The sequence below is a fragment of the Manis pentadactyla genome, chromosome 14 (assembly GCF_030020395.1).
Source record: "Manis pentadactyla isolate mManPen7 chromosome 14, mManPen7.hap1, whole genome shotgun sequence".
Taxonomy (NCBI): domain Eukaryota; kingdom Metazoa; phylum Chordata; class Mammalia; order Pholidota; family Manidae; genus Manis; species Manis pentadactyla.
The window spans coordinates 68,979,255-68,994,918 of NC_080032.1; positions in this window are offsets into that span (position 1 = coordinate 68,979,255).

Here is a 15,664-nt window from a genome sequence, read left to right on the forward strand (position 1 = left end):
GACTGGTAGTGTCTCCAGGGACAGGCGCCGCCCCAAGCTTTTGCTGGGTATACCAGATAATACGGACCACTGCCATGTGGGACATGAGGGAATTGATAAGGAGCAAGTGGAAATGAAACTCTCAGGAGTAGGTAATCAATCGTTAGCATATGCTTTTAAAATCTCTGTACTGGGCTCTCCTCTAAGGAGAGCAGTGGACAAGCTAGTTACTTTACCTGCACACAGGGAATTTACAGTCATAGGAGGGTGCAGCTGAAAGAATTCCAGGTAAGATCTAACACCTCATACAAGTTCTGTTAAAAAAATATATAGGTCGTAGATAACTCACATAGGTGACCGGTCTGTTCAGCATTGATAGCAAACCGAGCAGAAAGGGGTACCCATTAGAACAGAAAAAATTTGAGTGCAATGAGATGTGCAGGGTTTAGAGACTGCGGCGCTTCAGTTCTCCCATGTAGTATAGTCTTCCCTACTAATTTTGATATCCTTCGGAGCTCTTTGAAAATGTCACTGAAGAGTACACTGTAAAATCGTTAGTGGTGAATTTCATGTTATATGAATTTGGCCTCAGTTTTAAAAAGGATGAAGGCTCATCAGTAAACTGTTCTTTTCATCCTTTGTGTCATACATGATCAATAAAAGCCACATGAACTTATCTGAGCTTCATATTATGAAATCTCCTCCTCTGCTTCCCCAAGCACTCAAAATCTGCTTGAGGACGGAGACTGTGGCTTTCTCGTTTTGTAATTCCTGCTACACGCTAGCGTATGGCTAGATTGCATTCTGATACAGAACTGTTTAGAAATTTCATTATTGTCAAGAAACTTCTAGAGTGATAGAAGTTATAACCTAGGACCTAGGGATTTTTTAAAAAATAAAATATAACAAAGAGGGCAAGACAAAAGTTTACTCTCCCATTTTATCGAGCAGTTCAAACAAATGCATTTTTAAAACTTCTAGGATAAAGAAAACCCTTGAAATATCAATGCTCAGCCATAAAAACTCCTAAGCACATACTAGATAGAATACTAGTTAAACAGTAGGTATAAACAGGTTCCACACATATACTCACAAACTTGTGGCTAGATATCTGTTACTGCTCTCTTCTTTCCAAGTGTTCATTCTCTTATAATTTTATTTATTACCTCTGTCTCATATTTCTGGCCTTCTGGCTCATTTTCAGCAGTGATTCAGTCCCACCATCCCTGTCAGATGGTTATTTCTGCCTCACTATTAATTTAATAAGCATGTATTTAGTGTTCATTACCTGCTCTGCTCATGTAAAGTGCTGAACAGCAGGAAATCACACTGAAATACACACTAGGGATCTCTTCATTCTGCTGTTTATTCTACATGATCCTGCTCTGCTTTAAACCCTGCCATCCATGCACATGTTATTTAGCGTATTCTCTCCTGTGCAATTCTGCAATTATCAGCAATCCCAGCATGCAGTCTGCTGGGGTGGACACTCCTGAAATCTACATGAGGCACAGAGAAATGCCTGTGAAATCATCAATAATAAAGGAAAAGAGTCCAAGCACGCAGGCTTTGCCCAATAACAAAAACAGCTTGGTGTTCAGCATGGTGCCTCTTAAAGGCCTGTGGACGAGGCCTCATGACTTAAAACTGAATCCTATGGAAATCTTCATCTGAAAACGCATCCACCTTCACCACTGGACGGTAGCAGGAGTGCCCCAGATCCTATGGCCCGCCTGGAAGGTGCAGGGAAACAGCAGCCTTGATGGGAGCTGTTAATAGAGTGAACAACAGAGCTGCTGCAGGAACATCTGGGACCTAAATGGGGCTTCTTTGGCATTAAGAGAATCGTAGACATTAGTGAGAGATCTAAGCAGAGAAGGAAGATAGCGGACTGTATGTAAGAGCTGGGTTTGGGTGGGTGAAAATTCATGAGGTCTGCCACTGCCTCGAGGGCCCCCAGGAACAGTTGAGGAAAGGGTTTTAAAGGAAAAAGGAAAGATAAGCCAGAGGTTCTCTTACCAACTAAAAGCAGAGACAAAAGAACACAAGCTATCACTATCAGCATGACTGTGTTTACCCCAGATTGGTGTCTCCTAGGGGATGTTGATTATGGCTGTTTAACTTTCCATGTCAACATAGCTTCTTTTTTTTATTGTGTATTGGTTTTCTGTTGCTGATGTAAAAATTACTGCAAGCTTGGTGGCTTAAACAATAAAAAATTACCTTCAGTTCTGGAGGCCAGAAGTCCAACACTGGTCTCTCTGTGCCAATATCGAGGTGTTGGCAGGGTGTTCATTTCCAGAGACTTTTGGGGAGAATCTGTTTCCTGGCCTTTGCTGGGTGCAAGGGACCCCCCACATTTCTTGTTTTATGACCACCTTTCTCCATCTTCAAAGGCAGCAATGGCAGGTCTAGCCCTTCTCACATCACATGTATATTTCTCTGATTCCCCTTCCATCTCTCTCTCTCTCTCTGACCACAGCTGGGAAAGTTTCTCCACTCTTAAAGACTCATGTGATTATTAGATTGGGCCCACAGGATAATTTCCCACCTAAAGCTCCATACCCTCAGTCACATCTGTAAATTCCCTCCTGCCATGTAAGGTAACAGTCATAGGTTCTGAGGAATAGTGTGTTCTCTGTGGAGGGCCATTATTCTGCCTACCACACTGCTTGGAAGAGCTTTTAGCATGAGGCCCATATCTCAAACCTCTGTATATTACTTATTTCCTGCAAATAGTAAGAGGGCAATAAATGCCATTGGCCATAAAAGAAGCATCTCACCTGCTACTCCTTTTATTCTGCAAAATAATAATCCTCAGGAAAAAAATGTGGTGATTGAGGGCATTATGCCAATCATTTTCTCCACTCATTTCTTTCTTCCCCTTTTTCTCCCTTCCCCAATATTCTCAAAGAATCATTCATTGTAGTTTAGAGATCACCCACCTACAGCCAGTTTGCATAGCTACTTGGACAAGTTGACCTTCTGGGCCTCAGTTTCTCATTCTTGAAACGGAGAGGATAGAGTCAGTTAGCCCCAGGACCTTGTCAAGTTCATCTCCCATGACTCTCTACTCCCTGAACACAAAAACTCATCTGGCGCAAACTCTTGCCTGTTGGAGTCATTTCCCACAGCGAAACATCTCTGGCAGGTAGTCACCAGCTCTGCCGGAACTTTCTCAATACTTGGGACCTGCTGCCAGGCAGCTTCTTCCATTCAAAGCAGCTCTGATTATTAGAAAAATTTCCCTCACACTTAACATGTGTTCACGACAATGTGAAAAAGAAATGTGATTTTAACCTCTCTACCTCCCAACTTATTTCTTCATAAAATGGAAATGAAAAATATCTACCTCACAGAGAGTTGGTGAGGACTTCAAATAAGGAAATATAGTTAAATGTCCTCAAAAATCAAAAGCTCTGCATACATGTTAATTGCCATATTGCTATTGCCTGGTAGTATTAATAAAAATCTAGATTTTTATTAACCTATACTTGTACAAGGTACGGTGGTTTGTACATTTATCGTTTAAATTTTTTATCTTGTTTATCTCAGTCCCCTTCAGGCAAAACATTAAAAATAATCCCGATCAAATCTCTGACATACACTTTCCTGCCTATATTATGTGGTCAACTACAAGTTGATTTAAAAGAAACACACACCTATTAAAAAATTTCTACCTACCTCACTTATAACAGTAAAAAGAACAGGGTTTTAATATGTGCCATTAAATAATTCCTAAGAAGATACTAATTAGTTGATAAACACTCTCAGAATATGGGTTTTCGAAAAGCTACCTGTCTCCCTAAGTAGCTACAAGCTTCAAGTTAAAACCACCATGTCCACTTTACTGTGCAAGTCTAGAAGCTGGGAAATGCCCTGTCCATGCTGATCATGTTTTCCCTTATTCTACCCCATCAAGTGGTATCAAGTATTATCCTTCTACCTTCTAATTCTCCATTATCCCTCTTTCCTCTTTTCCATTGTCTGAGATTATCCCCATTTCTTGCCTGAATTTCTGTACATCTTCTACTGGCCCCCATTTCTTGGTTTCACTCTCCCTCTAACCCTTCACATTGCTGCCAAAATGTGATACCTCCCCCCATTTAAAATCTTTAAATTATTGCAGAACAAAATCTCTTACCGATCGCATGCCTCCATGAACACCTTATTTCTATTGCTCGATATCTTCTAGTCATACAGTTCACATCCCCTACAATAACAAAAACAACAGCAAATAAGAAGTTCTGAGTCCTCTGAGCCCACAAGCATTTGCATGCTCAGTTCCCTATGCCTTAATGTCCTTCCCTTCCCACTTTAACTAATACTTCCTCCTGGTTCTTTAGGATTTGGCTCACCCCCAAGAAGTGTTCCCTGGCCTTTGCTTCAAATCCTCTCCCACACAGATGGTCCTTCTCTGTCTTCTCAGCACCCAAAGTGGTCCTCATTGGTGTAAAAGTTTGTCAGTTTCTTCTATTAGGCTGTATTCTCCCTGAGGGCATAGACCCTAGTTTTTCACTACATCTAGACCCCAGCAAAGTGCTTGGCACATGTTTGTTGAATATGGGAAGCAGATGAGAAAAAGTGATGGCGTTAAGCTGAAGTCTCAATGTATTTTCAGATTCACCATCTTGTTTGATCTCTGTAACAACTTTATGAGGCAGACAGGACAGATATTGTGAAGAACATGTGTTTTTTATTGAGCTGTAGGGAAACTGTCACTCAGTGGTCGTGGTTGGGCCATGGTTGCAGAAAATAAACTGCAAGATCAAGGTCTGAACTGAATTGAAGGTCTTTTTTTTCCAAGTTAAATGCTTTATTGAATACATATTTGCACTCAAATATCTAAAAATTCCTCATAAAAATCAAGTTTACAATATCTGTAAATAACTAACATCTGTAAGTGATTCAGAATGCATTGAGATAAGGAAATCCAGTCCCGTGAAGGGCTCACTTATGCCTTAACAGTGCAGTGGTCAGCATAGAGTCCAGAAAAAGGAAAAGCAAAGAACAAAATTCATCCAGTTTGTCCAGCCTCACCCAGGAGAAAACATGCCTTGAGCAGATGCTGGGAACATGTTGTATTGTTATTACTACATCATGCAAGGACCTCTCTGACCACACCTCCCTGGCTTCTTAATGTCTTTTAAAAACTCTGAACATGTTGCCAGATCAGTGCCCTTGGCATTTACTGTTCCCAGAACACTCCAGATTTCCATGCAGCTAACCCCCTCATTTCCTCCAGTTCTCGGCTCAAATGTCATCTAGTTGGCGCAGCCTCGCCTGACCACTCCACACACTCCACCTTGGTACACCCATCATCCTGACCATCTCTCCCTTAGGACTTACTGGCCCCAAACATACTGAAAGATTACTTGTGTATTTATCATCTCCCTTCCCTAACTACATAAGGATAGGATTTTGTTTTGTTCACAGATGTATCCCTGGAACCTAAAACAGTATCTGGTACATAAGAGTCACTCAATAAATATTCGTGAAATGGATGATGTATAACCAGTGATCCATGGCTTATATTCCTTCTGGCTTAAGTATGAGGAGTGGTTGTACATATTTATTGAAACAAAGGGTTTGCTTCTTCTTGGAAAGGCAGTGTACCTTAAATAACTATGTTTCCATTTTAAAACCAAATTTGCTACACTATCAGAACCAAACCAAATTGCCTGCTCTACTATGTATAGGATTGATGCTAATATATTGCATTCCACTTCAGTTTTAACTCCAATCTTATCTGCCCTTTAACTCATTCTCTTACCAATTTTTCCCTTATTTTAACTTATTGTGTCATGTACATTGTTGCAAGTCATCCTAGAATAGAGAGGAGAAAAATATCAATATCCAGGAAAGTTTTTAAGTTTAGAGTATTAAAATGTCATTTCTAACAAACCATATTTGTAAACTTAGCATTAAACAATCTTTTAGAGAGCAAGTCTAACAAATAGCAAAGTTTGTGAAGTAACAAACAGTAAAGTTCATAAATGAGCAAAGCTGAGGACCATAGCCTGGTTTCATCATCTTATATTCCTACAAAGCACAGCACGGAGGGCCAGCTAGCCTTTTTTGGAGGTCTTTCCTTTTGCCTTGCACTACAATGAGGCATAAAGAGAAAAGCAGAGATTATAGTCATGATAATGAAGGTTCGATTCACCTCTTACTAGCTGATGCTTAGAAATTGTGATGGCGACTAGGTAGATTCTGCTCTCCTGACCTATTTATTCTCTCCAGGTGCAATTAAACATTCTCAGCCCTCTTAAATCTAGGTACAGCCACATAACTAGCTATGGACCATGGACCATGAACATTAGTGAGGTGTCATTTCTGGTCTGAAGAAGACTTGCTCTCATTTCCCCATCTACTGGTTGGTCATAGCAGGACAAGTTGCAACCACGTATTAAAGATGACAGAGCCATCGCATGGAAGGAGACTATTCCTAAGTAGCCTAGGGGAGCCCCCCAACCAAACACATCTGCAAGTAAAAAAAGTATGGTATTAAGCAACTGAAACCTAAGATTGTTCGAGCAGCTAGCATTAATTACCCTGAGGAATGTAGACCTATTAATTTTTGAGAGCCACTATTTTCCACATGAGTGAAAAAGAAATGTCTTGCAACAATGGTAAATAGAAGAGCATATAGTTACAATGCTTAGTATTTCGGTTGCATTAGTGAGATATATACAAATTAGGAGGAAAATACAAAGATTTGCTTGCATTTTCATCTTGAAACATTTGAAAATAAGCTTTCACTAAAATTCACTGAATTTCCACAAAAAAGTGACTGTGGCACACTCTGTCTGTATGTCAGAGGTCATGTGTCATGAATGGAAGATGAGGTATCCTGAGAAAAGAATGGAAATTACATGAGATAAATGGGAAGATTATTTGCAAGCTGCATTTGTTTATGCATATTTAACATAATGCAATCTATGATGATATCAATGTGGTTTATTTTACAAAATCAAAACCTTTAAATAGTACAATCTTAGGGCAATACTTAGAGAAGGGGAATAACAATAAAAATCGTTTGTCCTATATAGGTGCCTGCTGTTTGTCATCTGTCAAAGTACTTCAGAGCATTGTCACACTTAAAGTATTATCCATTTTCTTTTTATATAAAGGTAGATCTCCTAGATTTGCTGTCTTTTCTGTGATAAGTGACTGACAGAAGTATGGTACCTCACAGATAGTTTACAAAAAAATATATTATTTTCAAGGCAAAAGTGATGTTTCCACAATGAGTAAAAGTAGTATTTCTTGGAAAAGAATCCTGGCTATGGATTTCCAAAATGGGGCTTTGGAAGTGTTACCATTCCTTATCTTGTGTTTTGTTGCTGAGATGAAAAACTTCTCACCTATGAATTCTCTCATATTTACAGTCATGAAATTTAAAATAATCTTCTAACCTCTTTAAAAATCATCGAAATGGTCTCCATTTGTTTTGAAAGCGATTGTTATGCAACAATTTCTAACTAGTTTAAGTAAACTGTTTTGATGGAAATTTTCTATGTAAGGTTCAGCTAAAACATTTAAATAATGAGTTGATGGATTGAAAATTATAAATCATGATAGAGGTAAAATACTTTTCTTCTGTTTGGACCCATATTTTTTTTTCAGCTGTTACAGCCATTGAAATCAATGATCAAATTGACCAGAACAAAGAGATTTTTCACATCACATGTTAACAAAATATTAAGCCAATTCTTTTACAAATAATGAAACATTTAAATCACTGTACTGATTATCAAAATATCTGAGAGTTTGTTACATCAATAAACATTTTCTATAAAATATTTTATCTTTCATCTTTCTCTTTTTGTTTCATTTATAACATGCTATGAATATATACTCACACATACATGGAGTATATATATATATATATATATATGTATACATATATCAGGTGTGTGTATTCACTTTTAAAAATTGATTTAAATTAATTTCTTAATTAGAATGGATGATTTAAAGAACAGAGAGATGACCGCTCTCAATGGCAGCTATACTATCTGAAATTTAAGTAACTTATAAGGAAAAAGCATAATCCTAGCAAAGTAAACTACATAACTGAGTTTTCTGTTTCTTCATTGACTTCAGGGAATTTATTGCTGAGAGCTGCGGTAGGGGGAAAAAACCCAAACCCCTTCAACATTCCAAGTTACAAGTACGTAGACTGGGGGCATTGTAGGGAATGAGATGAGAAAGGAAGTACAAATTAAAAACATCAGAAAAGTCTTCTTGGGGTTTACCTAAAACCTTCTCACAGAAGTCATATTCCGGGAGGCAGACAGTACTGATATAGTTAACAAACACTACCTCAATATCCATCAATGGCTGCTATTGGGCATGATAGAAATGATTAACAATTTCACATAGCACCGGTAGTAATTTAACCTTACAGTTCATGTCTAAGAGGAAGAGAAGGACTGAGTAGAGAAGTAGGGGGAAAGGCCTGAAAAGTTCAGGCTACCAAGAAAATGACTAGTAATTCTTAAGCATTACTAGTATGTTTTAGTTTCAACAACTTCAGGGTTATCTCAAACTATACTTGTTGAAAAGGGTCTAGTATTATAATTTAAACACCCTTTTCTAAACAGACCCTAATTGAGCAGAGAGATCAATTCAGCCTCCCCCTAACTTACTTCACTTAGTTATCCTAACACAATATTGTGCCCGCTTGGAATGCTCCACATAGGCTGCTGCCTCTACTAGCCTTTGCCCTACAATTATGCACAGATACAGATTACAAATCTCAGCCAGTGATATATAATGCTCTGGTGCCATTCCCAGCTGTGACCCTAACAGAGTCACACACAAAAAGACAATGGCATATTAGAGTTGAAGGAGGCTGGGAATCATTCTTAAATGACTTCACCCTGACCCACAGTTGAAAACCACTGTTCCACACCACTCTTTCCCTTTCAGACAAAGACCTTGAAACCATGATGTTGAGTGAGCAGCTTGAAGTTAACATTTGTGAGAGCTTTGGACTTGAACCTAGATCTTCTGATTTCCAGGCTTGTTCTCTGAGTAGCCTCCCTGTTTTTGGGTTTGCGCCTTCTGATGAGTCTATATGCCTGGATGCACAACTTTCTCATTTCCTACTTGGCAACAAAAGCTACTAGATGGGATTGTTGTGAAGGTCTAAAACAATGCTGAGGACTTTGACATTTAATATATTTTTCATTTACACAAGAAACTTAAAGATAGAAAGGTCTTTAAGTTAATGATACCGTATCTCTTTGCTTTTCTTTTCACAAAATTTTTATTATCTTTTATTTTGCCCCACTCAGTTCTTAAACTTTTGGAGCTAAGATAGGTTTAGGTTAGGTCTATTTGAATCTCCAAGGCAAGTTTTTCAGTGCGGGAGGAGCTAAGATCTTGTTCTTACTTCATAGACTGGCTTGACTCAAACTAGGTGTTTAGACAAACTCAATTAGTATACAGCCCCAGATTTGTTTGTCTTCCCCAAAACTCATTAGTATCATGTTCATGCAGCAGAAACTACTGGGCCTAGATGGTAAGATGGTTTATTAGTGCAAGTATAGAGGAGAACTTAACAACACCATTAATCAACAGAATCTACAGGACATTTATAGAATACTCCATCCAACAGTAGCAGAATTATTGAACATTCATTGAGATAGACCACATCCTGGGCCATAAACCAAAATAGTACTTTAAAAATTTCATAAAATTAAAACCATATAGTGTGTTAATACACTGGAATATTAGAAATTAATATCAGATAACAGAAAAATCACTAAACACTTGGAAATTAAACACCATACTGCTTTTTTTTTAGAGGGCATCTCTCATATTTATTGATCAAATGGTTGATAACAACAATAAAATTCTGTATAGGGACTCAATGCTCAATGCACAATCATTAATACACCCCAAGTCTAATTCTCATCAGTCTCCAATCTTCTGAAGCATAACGAACAAGTTCTTACATGGTGAACAAATTCTTACATAGTGAATAAGTTCTTACATGGTGATCAGTGCAAGGGCAGTCATCACAGAAACTTTCGGTTTTGATCACGCATTATCAACTATAAACAATCAGGTCAAATATGAATATTCGTTTGATTTTTATACTTGATTTATATGTGAATCCCACATTTCTCCCTTATTATTATTATTATTTTTAATAAAATGCTGAAGTGGTAGATAGATGCAAGATAAAGGTAGAAAACATAGTTTAGTGCTGTAAGAGAGCAAATGTAGATGATCAGGTGTGTGCCTGTAGACTATGTGTTAATCCAAGCTAGACAAGGGCAACAAAACATCCATGGATGCAGAAGATTTCTCTCAAAACAGGGGGGGTGAGGTTCTAAGCCTCACCTCTGTTGATCCCCAATTTCTCACCTGATGGCCCCCCTGTGACTGTGCCTTTCTTAGGTTGTTCTTCCCTTGAGAAATCTTACCTGTCTCTGGCTAACACCGTACTTCTAAATAGGTTATTGAGAAAGTCTCAGGAGAAATTTAAAAATATATTAAACTGTAGGAAATATTTAAAATTTGTGGGTCAAGTAAAGTAGTGCTGAGAGAGAAATTCATGGCACTAAATGCTCACATTAGAATAAGAGAAAAGTTGTAAATCTATACTCTATAAGCTCCCTTTTAAGAAATCAGAAAAAGATGAGCAAAATAAATCCAAAGCAAACAGAAGAAAGGAAATAATAAAGAGCAGAAATCAGTGAAGTAAAAAGCAGAAAACTAGAGAAAAATCAATGAAATGAAGAGTTGGTTCTTTGAAAAGGTCATTAAAATTGAAAAAATTCCAGTAAGATTGACCTCAAAAATAGAGAAAAGACACAAATCACAAATATGAGGAATGAAGCAGATATCACTACCATTCCTGCATACATCAAAGGACAACAAAGGAATAACTGAATAACTCTTCACAGATACCTTTCATGACCAAATGGACCAATTCCTCAAAAAGCATAGACTACCAAACTCTTCTAGTATGAAACAGAGCATTTGAATTGGCCTATAAATATTCATTAAATTTGCAGTTAGCATTTCTCAAAAAAGAAATCTCTAGGCTCAGATGGTTTTGCTGAAGAATTTTACCAAACATTTAAAGAAAAATTAACACCAGTTCTACACTCTTTCTTCTAGAAAATAAAAAGGAACACTTCCCAGCTTATTTTATGAGGCCAGGATTACCCTGACACAAAACCAGAAAAAGAACAGTACAAAGCACACACCAACATCCTTTATGCAGAGATGAAAAATCTTCAACAAAATATTAGCAAATTAAATCTAATATTATCTTTTAACATTACATAGCTTGAGAGACTTGGTCTGTTGAGTATGCTGTAACAAACATTACAGACTGGGTGGCTTGTAAATAATAGAAACTTATTTCCCAAAGTTCTGGAGGCTCAGAGTCCAAGATCAAGGGTCCAGCATGGTTGAGGTCTGATGAAAGTCCTCTTCCTGGTTCACAGCCGGGGCCTTCTCACTTTGTCCCACATGGTAGGTGGCTAGGGATCTCTGTGGAGCATCTTTTATAAGAACACTATTCTTACTCACAAAGGCTCCACCCTCATGATCTAGACCCTTCCCTCCCCTCCCCACCAAAGACCCCACCTCCCAAATACCATCATATTAGCATTCAAATTTCAACATATGAATTTTGTGGGGGACACAAATATTCAGACTATAGCAATGACCAACTTCATTAATTCCAGGGATGCTGGGGTGGTTCAAAATTTGAAAAGCAGCCATTGTAATTCACCATATTAACAGGCTAAAGAGGAAAAGTCATAATCATAGCAACTGATGCAAGAAAAGCATTTGACAAAATTTAACAGCCATTCAGGATAAAAACTCCTAGTGAACTAGGCATAGGATCCTCCTCAACTTGATAAGGAGCATCTAAAAACACCCAAAACTAACATGATGCTTAATGGTCAAAGACTGAAGGCTTTTCACCTAACATTGAGAACAAGGGAAGAATATTCCCTTTAACCATTCTTAATAATCTCGGAAGTCCCAGCCAGCCAGCAAAATAAGGCAAGAAAAGGAAATAAAAGACATACAAGTTGGAAAGGAAGATATAAACCTGTTCCTATTTGCAGATAACATGAGGAAAATCCTGTTTTCTAACTACATAGAAAATCCCAAAGAAATCTACTAAAAAAAAAAAAAGGATCCTAGACCTTATGAGTTCAGCAAATTCATAGGATACAAGGTCAGTATATAAAAATCTATTGTATTTCTATACACCATTAAAGAGCAACAAAAGCTGATATTAAAAACACAATACCATTTGCAATCACTAAGACAAAAGCTTTGCCAAGAACAAAAGACTGTCACTCTTTGGAACGCTAACTTTATTCCAGAGCAGGCCCGCAGGAATCGGTGCTATAAACCTAACAAGACATGTACAGGATTTGCATGCCTAAAACTAAAATGCTGATGAAAGAAACTAAAGATCTGAAGAAATGGAGAGACATCCCATGTTCATGGATTAGAAGACTGTCAATTCTCTCTAAATTGATGTATGGGCTTAATACATTTCCTTTCAAAATCCCAGCAAGGTTTTTTGTAGAAATCCCAGCAAGATTTTTTGTAGAAATAGAAAAGCCTATTCCAAAATGTATACAGAAAGGCAAAAATCGAGAATACCTAAAGTAATTTTTGAAAAATAATAAAATGACCTAATTTTAAGATTGACAGTAATCAAGACAAGGTCTTATTGGTAGTAGAACAGACAAACTAGACCAGTGGAACAGAGTAGAGACCCTAGAAATAGATCTACATGAGTATGGCCAACTGGGCTTTAGTAAAGGTTTAAAAGCAATGTAACGAAGTAAAGATAGTCTTTTCAAAAAATGGGACTGGGATGATTAGACATCCATAGGCAAAAATTTGAATCTTAACCTAATCCTCACAGCTTATACAAAAATTATTTCAGAAGAAAATCTTCAAGACCTAGTCTAGGTGAAGAGTTCTTAAACATGACACCACAAGCCCCAAACCCTAGAGGAAAAACAATAAATTGGGCTTTGTCAAATTTAAAAGCTTTTGCTCTACAAAGACACTGTTAAGAGATAAAAAGACAAGCCACACACTGTATGAAAACATTTACACACACATACTTGATAAAGGATTCATGTCTAGATTACATAAAGAATTCTCAAAATCCAAACAGTAAAGAAAAAATACAAAAACCCAGCTTAATCAAAAAGTTTATGAAAGACATGGACATTTCACCAGAGAGGATATACACACAGCAAATGAGCACGTGAAAACATACTCAGTATCATCAGCCATTAGAGAAATACAAATTAAAGCCACAATAAATATCACACACACACGGTATAGAAGAGCTGAAATTGTTAACGTGTCAATGCCAAATGCTGACAAGGAGGTAAAGGAACTCCACGTGCCATACATTATTGCTGACAGTGTAAAATGAAACAGCTATTACAATAGTTTGCTAAAGCTGCTGTAACAAACCACCACAGAGTGATGGCTTAAATGTCAGATTTATTTCCTCACACTTCTGGAGCTGGAAGTCCAAGATCAAAGTGCCGGTAGCTTGGTATCTCCGAGGCCTCTTGGCTTGCAGACGGCTGCCCTCTTGTAAGTTCCTAGTGTCTGTGTTTTAAAAGGACCCCAGTCCTATTGGATTAGGGCCCCACCCTACCAGTCTCATTTTAGCTTAATCACCTCTTTAAAGACCTGATACCCAAATCTGGTTACATTCTGAGGTACTGGAGGTTAGGACTTCAGCATATGAATTTCTAAGGGACACAATTCAACTGCAACAGCCGTTCTGGAAAATAGTGTAGGAATTTTTTAAGGTAATAAAACACACACGCACACACACATTCTCGCCAGTGTTTTTGATTTGGGAAGTTCTGTTCTCAGCTGATAGGAGCAGTGGTGCCATATCCATGAAGCAAGCACAGGAGTCTCCGAGCCCCGACGTGTGAAATCCTCCATGAACTACAGTGAGAAGACCAGTGCAGGGAAGGATGACACGGAGGTACTAACAAAGTAGTGACTTCTTCTCGTCTCATGTCTTCATTCCATACTCCTTACAATAGAATACTGCCCCAACTACACAGGTGTAAGGAGGCACTGGCGAACTTAAGCAGCTTGTGTCACATTATTAGTGTGGATTTCAGTTGTTAGTTTCCCAACCCTATTCTGAAAATCTGGGTGATCATAGAGCTAGTTTATCAGCTGAAATGCTTTCATCCTGGGAAAATGACAGTTGATGAGGTCTTATCCTTCCCACTGATAAGGTTACCCAATATTCAGATATTTACATCAGCACATTTCCTTTCTAGATTGCTCCTGCAAAGAAAAAGTTATGCCATGATATACAAAAACACTCCTCTGAAGATTGTTTATTCCTCTTTTCAACTGAAATAAAGCACTAGTTCCCAGAAGCTTCAATCTGTGTCAGTTTTCAGATTTAAAGAACTTTATTCCTTTAATATGTCCAAGTATTTAGTCTTTGTATTTTTCCACTATGAGCAAAAATACTTTCAGAAATTGCATCTTTGCAATAAACACACAAGCTTTATAGTACTATTGCATTTGGAGTATTTGTGATATGAAGGTAGACATCACTCTTAGAAAACAGTTGGCACTCAAAATTTTTGAGTTGTGTAGGGCTACTGTCTCAGTAGGTGGTGTTCCATCAAATAGGCAGGACTCATGGGCTTCAAACTGATGCCAATCACAGCTCAGTGACATCACGGTAGCACAGACTTCTAGTTGATCGCTGGCTGTGCATCCACCCAGATAGCAGGAGTCTCTTGACAAAGGAATTCAAGGTCCCAATACCCTGGTGTAGACCTTATTTCAGACCAATCCTCACATCATACCCAGTTTGATTTTTACTGTTTCTGCAACCCATGTTTTAGGGTTGTACTTATACCCGCTGCCAAAGTTATCTTTCTCCCAATTCTTTGCTTTTATTGTTACATTTTCTTTCTCTAGAAATAGAATAGCTGTGATCCTGAGATGGATGATTCTTAGAGGTTAAGGTGTTGGAATTATACGAGATAAAATGTTTATAGTTTCGATTTTCCAAAAATTTCTATATCCAATATCCAAGATCACGGATAGCTATTTAACTGAAAGTCATGCAGCCAGGACAAATGATGGGAGGGCTGTACACACACGGATAATGGAACACGAAAGACTCAGTGGAAAAAGAATCTCCATGCCAAAAAGCATATGGTACATTTTTTTCATTAAAAATACATGTTTGAACTGCTCCATAATTAAACTGCTTTAAAATGAGCAGGAACAGAGGGTGATGGTAGAAGAGAGGACTGGCTGGGCAGTAAAGTTACCCATAGGATTTTACAAACTGACAGATCTAATGCTAGGGTAACCACAATTAAAACCCCTCTCCTCTACATGTATTTGCATGTTTGCCAATCATACACACACAGCTGGTACTGAAATCCTCAGGTTGGATGTTCAAGGATGTTAATTCAAGTCACCTTGGTGAAGATTACTTGAGGTAAGAGTACCAAATAAAGCCGGCCTATCACCAGACTCGGACAGAACTTGTTCATTCCCAGCCATACCTTCCAAAGGGAATCCCACTTCCTACGCTCTCAGACTCACATGCCTGCATTTATTAAGCAGTACTAATCCATCTTTCACATTTGGCTTTGAGTTTACTATT